Source organism: Varroa jacobsoni, unplaced genomic scaffold (assembly GCF_002532875.2).
Source record: "Varroa jacobsoni isolate VJ856 unplaced genomic scaffold, vjacob_1.0 scaffold_509, whole genome shotgun sequence".
NCBI lineage: Eukaryota > Metazoa > Arthropoda > Arachnida > Mesostigmata > Varroidae > Varroa > Varroa jacobsoni.
The window spans coordinates 73,068-79,886 of record NW_019213411.1 but is presented as its reverse complement, the minus strand read 5'-3'; the positions used below and the strand labels follow the sequence as shown (position 1 = coordinate 79,886).

The 6,819-nt window shown below is 40.0% G+C and overlaps 1 long non-coding RNA gene across 1 annotated transcript in view; it reads right to left on the bottom strand.

Moving 5' to 3' along the window:
• Positions 1 to 1,970: 1,970 nt before the first annotated feature.
• Positions 1,971 to 6,819, bottom strand: part of LOC111261015 (uncharacterized) — a 62,543-nt gene continuing 57,694 nt past the window's right edge. The window contains exons 3-4 of the long non-coding RNA XR_002680712.2: positions 2,437 to 2,724; positions 1,971 to 2,040 (exon numbers count right to left, since the gene is read on the bottom strand). This is a non-coding gene — a long non-coding RNA (uncharacterized LOC111261015). The remainder of the gene's footprint in view (positions 2,041 to 2,436; positions 2,725 to 6,819) is intronic.

The following is a 6,819-nucleotide window of genomic DNA, read 5'->3' as shown; positions in this document are numbered from 1 at the left end:
GGAGTCCAATCCAGAATCAAAAGTTGCGCGAATGCGTGGTATAGAGACGACTCAAGATTAGCAACTGGCCATGGTAAAAAATCTCAATCATTAAAAAAGAGAAGATATCCCTAAAATCAGATATTGTATATTCGCGTGTTGTATATCCGTCTCGACATAGGTGAACTTTTGGCATACATTCAGTACTGTGCATTTGAGTGCCGATTGATGTGATTCTTCCGAATATCACTTCAGTCAGCAGCTCTATACCTTCACAAATAAGAAACAATTACCCATTTTTCAGCTAGTATTGTTGTTTTTTTTTTTTCGCTATAGAATAAAACATTGAACTGGGTCTATGAGAATTACCAATATTGAAATCAACATCGACGCTGTGGGCTGTATGTGAGTTCATGGTTTTGACTCAAGTTGAAACGTGTTGCCTTCGCATCTGCTGCAAAAACTGCATATACTCGTTACTAGCTAGCAATTGAAGTCGCCAAATACGGTCGATGTCATTCATTGGTTTCACAATCGAACCTTAACTAGCCCGGTGATAGCGGACCGTGAACGTATTGTCTCTCCTCTGGCTTAAGCCAGTTATGATTATACTCGGTATACGCGAATTCCGTCGTCTTGATCATGAAGACTACGAAGAAGGGACAATGACTAGCTTATTAACTATAAGAAACCACCGTTTTAGCCCGTTTTAACTATTTTCTACGAAGCGTTGTTGTGTACTCTTTATTTCAGCTGCACAAGCGAAAAATATGGCGTATTGGCCAATGAATTCAATGATCGCGGTGGTCATGAAGACCCGATCTGAAGGGCTTTGATTGGTGTGCAATACGCACCTGATCAATCCGGTCCACGAAAGTAATTATTTTTCCGGTCATTGTTCTTTATATGGCACACTATTTTATTCGATGTTGAAGTTGAAGTAACTTCAGCTGTATGATATTCCCATGTCGAAGCAATTATGTCGCTGCCTGTCGAAATTTCAAGCTTTTCTAATTCGAAACAGTCAAAATAGCGAGCTGGGTCAACGATCCTACCTGGAAAATTTCTTGGAAATTTAGAAGTGAACCTCTGGAATTATGCACAATCGCTATGATGCCTGGTGCACACTTCGTGTATTATTTACAAGCTTATTAGTTTAAAAAGAAGTTTCTGAAAGCATCTTTTGAAACAGAGCTCAATTATTTGTCTATTATCACTATCTAATAGTGCACATTCACATGCCGAGGCGACCGCTTGGCAAACCAACGAACCTGTACATTTGCTAGAAGGGGGTCTTCTAGAAAGTAACGATGCCTCCACACGCTAATACGTAGTTCGTAAATTGTTTGAAACTTTAAAATTAAGTAATTGACCAGCTGGTTGAAAGTTATCCTCGAAACTTCTCATGATGGGAAACAGAGACGAGTTTCTAGGTGGGCTTCTATTATCGTGCTAGTGAAGCTAATTCAATCTGCAATGCCCGCCAAATATTGTCCCAGCGACCGATTGCATAATTGAATCCTTTTTTTCTCGTACTCTTTAAATATGGCTGTGCATATTTTAGCGTTAGGTCCAGCAATTACTCTACGAGTACGGTGTTCCGAGATATTCACGCAAGGCTCAAAGAGAAAATCGCAAATTTTGAATTGCATTACAAAAAAAAGATTATTCCGAATGGTGCCGATTTAGGTATCGGATCCAGAAGTTGGAAACTAGGCTTGTTCCATAGAGCAGTGAGTACCCTACAAGTAATGGGCATAGCCCTTCCTATGTTCTAGACATATAGATGTATTTATTACACGAAAATGTAGCTTTTGTTGCTAAACAGTTGGATTGGAGTTAGGTTGAATTAGGGGTTTACTTAACTTTCCTAATTCGACATACTGCTAGACTTATCAAAGTAGACAGTCAGATTTATTCCTATTAAAATAACATCAACAACGAATGTGCGGTCTAGAATTTTATTAGGTTAGCGAGTCCACGAATGGGAAGAACTTATTCGTCCTGTCCTTAGTCATCCTAAGAATGCGCCTGCCTGCCTGCCTGCCTGCTTGCGCCTGCCTTATTAATAGTACAGTGGCCTATTATTAATCTGTTCTGTCTGGCGACGCACGCTTTCGTGCACCTGTTTCTATGACTGAAACGTAAAGTTTGATCGACTACAGATATCTTCTTAATGCGCTGTGTAAAACATCTGCATAATACTGAAACAGCAAAATGACAACATTGCTTTGGGTATTGGTTACCAGTCGATAGCACGCAGAATCTGTTGCCGGTACCGGAAAAAAATGGTTCTAGTTGTTATTGTGCCATCGTTAGCATCCTTAGCTCTGTATTATTGATGTCTGATAAACGTATTCCTCTAGAATCGCTAGTTGTTACTTTGTTCCTACTACTAGGTTTATCTCTACTGCTTCTACTGTCCGGTTGCTTTTAACCATCCTTAACTTCACTTACCTCACGTGACCATCACGCGGCAATCTGTCGTCAGCATCTGCCTTCGTATGGACGAGCCATACAAACGTACTTCTGTGCGTGCAGCCGTCATGGTCGGTCTGTCTGTCATAGCAATCATCCAGTTCGACACTCCACGCCGTGTCTGTAGAGGAGTCTGCAGAGAGAAGGTAATGCTAATTCCTCCCTTCGTAAATATTCAAATGTCGCGCCACGCCCCTTCTCGTCCCTGTTATTTGATATCGACCTTTATTTTGCCACGCCACGCCACGCCACAGCGGATAAATAAACCTGTGGATTGAAAACAAGCAGCTGAAAGATAGCTTGTTGAGAGTTTCATTAGTACTTCGTCTATACGTATACAAAGTGTCAGCAAATGTTCACAACGAATACAAAGTATCACACATGCCGATCATATAAGTATTAGTTAGTATCAGGTAAGCACCAATGTCAGGCTAGCAATCTGAGAATGTTTTTTGTCACTCCTTATCCCTTATACAACTGTAATGCCTTGTTCAACTAGGCAAGCTTACGGGTAAAGACTCGAAATAAAAACACTAACAGACCTCAGCCAATAATCGATTTTTAGTACAAATTTTTTTCATGTAATACTTACTGATCGTAAAAATACTTACAAAAGGCACCCTTTAAAATTTGATGGATCAAAGGTACCATAGATAACTGAACTATTATATCGCGTATTGTTGCTGTAATACAAAGCTCAAAATTAGACACTGTTAGATGCCAGCCGACAGAATCATAGGATAAAAAAACTTGCCATTCACACTTAGCCACATAGTATATAATGTGTTGTACTGAAACTAGATCGATGTGTGTGTTCGGATAGCAAAAACTGTTTTTCCTATCATTATCAGTTTCCCAAATATAATCTTCTTTAGCCTGGATAAATTATGTTATTTTTTTAGACACCAGTCTATTTGCAGGTACCGCTCAAACTAAAATAGCACGTTGAAGGCTCTCATATAGCAAGGTTTAAGCAATCCCCATACATTACGTATTCAAATTCAGACCGAGACTTGTAAAGTTTATGTGCCGCTTTAGAAAACAGATACGATGCCTGGCGCATAAGAATCCGAAGTAGGAGAAGCAACCAAACCCTCTACGTACGATCCCTGTTTATATCAAAGGAAAGGTACAGCTACAGTTATACCTCCTTGTCGAAAAAAAAGACAAGCGAAGTTGCATTGTCCTGATGGTGGTCCTAAATCTCTATCCCTTCGTGTCATTTATACTTTTGACTGCATGCTAGTTTTTCTAAGAGGTGACTTACAGAGAACAAATTTTATGAACATCGAAAAATTCACGTGCGAAGCTGTATACGACGAACATATCTCGTTACTCTGTTTGCGCGCTGAAATTAGCCGTATCAGGCAAAACCGGACCGTAATAACAAAAACACAGTCGATATCGGTCCGCGAGTAGGTAGAGCAAGCACTAAAGAGAAACTATAATGTTTGTTGGATGTTGCAGTTCGGATGTCGCCCTTGTTTGTCTGATACGATGTTACAGTTATTGAGCTACTGTGATAGTTGGCTGGAGGTGCAAGATCTTTTAGCAGAGAAAGGTAATGGGCTATGCGTCATTGAAATCGAGTGAAATATAGGTACGCGGACATATCGGAGAAGTTGAATTATACGACGTTTCAAGTGCCAGGACCTTTGGGTCTCGCCTAGTGTTCTCCTTTTATGGAGAGAAATGCACGACAGCCCTTCAGCTGCAACAAACCAAGTGTGAGCTTCCTTTGTATTAAGAATTACATCCTTACGTGCATTTATGAGTTATAATATTACAAGGCTTTCGACTCGCGGTTGATCCTCGGTATGTGTTCGTATAGATTAAATCACCATCTGAATCTGAATCGTGAGGTATTAGTACAGAGATTATCCAGGCGGAAGCCCAGTTAAATTCACCGCTGAAATCCGCCTAAAGCGGGCCTACATTGCGGAAGCTTAGCCCCCGGCGTGAGTATTATATGGAGCGTTGCTTTCAGTCAATTGTTGTCTGTTACATGAATGAGATATGGGCCTATGTTGTCGATGCTCCTTATGGACAAGAACGTGTTTCTTGCAAAAATTAGCTGCTACCGGCGTCTTGTTATTACGACTGCGGCCGCCAATAAGACATTTTTTCATGTAAACCAAATAAAGGGAATTTATAGATTTTTTCCAGACGCCCCAGTATTTTCGCATGAATTTATGAATAAGACAATGATTCTTTATTACTCTTGTCAAATAGGCATTGATTCACGCAGAGGTTCGCCCTATCGTCAGAGCTTTACTCTAGATCTTTTCGTTAAACTGATTTAGATCAATAACTCGCAAATAAATAAATAAACGTAGGCTACCTGATCTTAGGGTACTGGAATGATCACTTTGTCTACTCTGCGAAAAATCTGTGAGGCAATGTAGGCTACATTATTACAAAGGCAAGGTACTACATACGGTTTGGTGGTAAAGCTAAGTGGTACACTGACGTCTCCTTGCCATAAATTCTTAGTCGCTCCTTATGGAGCAGCCAAATACGGGTGAGCCCAACTTGAGCTGATTTTGATCCTACTTTCTTAATTAAAATAATTGATTATCTATCTAAGGAACTTGATTTACATGATAACTAAAATACGGTTGCACTTAACGACTGTTTATTACCAAAATGTAAAGTTGTCAAAGTCAAACTGAACGAACGCTTGCATAAGATGAGACTATTTACCTCCAGGAAATGTTCAATACGCCTATAACCGATTACGATCATCGTTCTAAATTTTGTCTGAAAAAGCTACATAAAAAATGGGTAAACTTGTAAGTATTTGTTACATTATTGAATTTAAAATGTGCTAACGCTCCGTATCGCTGGCCCGTATCGTCTACCCATAGACTTTACCTGACGGCTGGAGAGTTCTTCTAAATATTCGTAAACGGACCGTCCGTGACATGGCAATATTAATAATAATTTCACGTTACCTATAATCCGCTTCGGTGGAGTGCGAGAACTAGAATACACTGAATAAAAGCATCGTCTATTCCTACAAAAAAAAAAAAAAAAGAACTCTTTCGACAATGTGTTAGTTCATATTATGGTTGGCTTAAATGTTCAGCTCACATATCGAGCTACATTACGTTGTTCTTTTGTAACAAACGGCTTCAATTACCATAGTCCTACTGAGATGCCTTTCACAAGCAGGACTTCCCCTGTGAGTGTTTCTCCGGGGAGGATGTTTAGTACTAGCCTGCAGGCCGATCAGTGTACCCGAAGGAAGCTGATGGCTCGAGTCAGCTCAGTAACCGGACGGTGTATAATGAGCTATAGATGACTTGAATATACCTATTGACGTTTTCAAGCCTGCGAATGAACACCAACACCCATTATATAACTCGCTCCCGCGAATTGTCAGTGCCGTTATGCGGCCAAACTGCGGCATTGTCAGCTTCAGAAACACGGCTCTAAATTTAACCGGAGAATGATACACAAATAACAAAATCGTTGACGTTGTATTTTGGGGCATAAGAACACTTTTGCACGGTGAAATTGTTCAAGGTGGGCTTTGGTTAACACAAATGCTTTTCCTCTAAAGCCGTCACAACGATATCTTCTTTCGTCGTTGAGAACCTGGTATAGGTGATACGCTCGTTCAAGCCTCTGTTCAGGTTATTGTTCATTAGCGGTAGATTCGTGAGAAAAACTCCACCTTAAACGAAGGAAGGCTGTCGTAAAAGTGGGGAAACAGAGCTACTAAACATTGAGCAGATCATAACTTTAAAAGAAAAGAACGCGACAAGCACGGAGCTATATATGATGATCACTAGATCAATACAGGGGACTTTTGCAATGAATGTATCGCAATTGTAGTGTCTAAACGACCTAATCTAACGATAAACATCCCTAGAAAATGAAGGCGTTATTATGAAAGATTAAATTATACTGTCGGTACGTTTCAATGCATTTCTGCAACGGTCGTTAGTACTTTCACGGTGTTTGAAACCAACCTATCTTAGAAACGGTCGCGGGAATATGCGTTAAATAAATATGAAATGATATTATATAATACTAGTGAACTATCACTAGTCTGGCAGAGGAAGCGACTCTAACAATAAGCTATTTAATGACATTTTTTAAAAAGCCGGCTGGAAAGATCGAAATAATAACTACGATACTCATCATCGTATCAATAGATAAACTGAACGCACAAATACTAACGCTGTTATCTCCGTTCACTTACGTTCGTCGTATTTTTTTGGGGGTGATGATCAAGTGATGGGGCATCTAAATCTGGACCTTTTACTTTAGCTTGTTTCCTTTAGGCAGAGACGGTATTTTTCGCTCAAGCTGCATTCGTGGCTTAACGTAATTACGGCTTCGGGTCGGGACTAA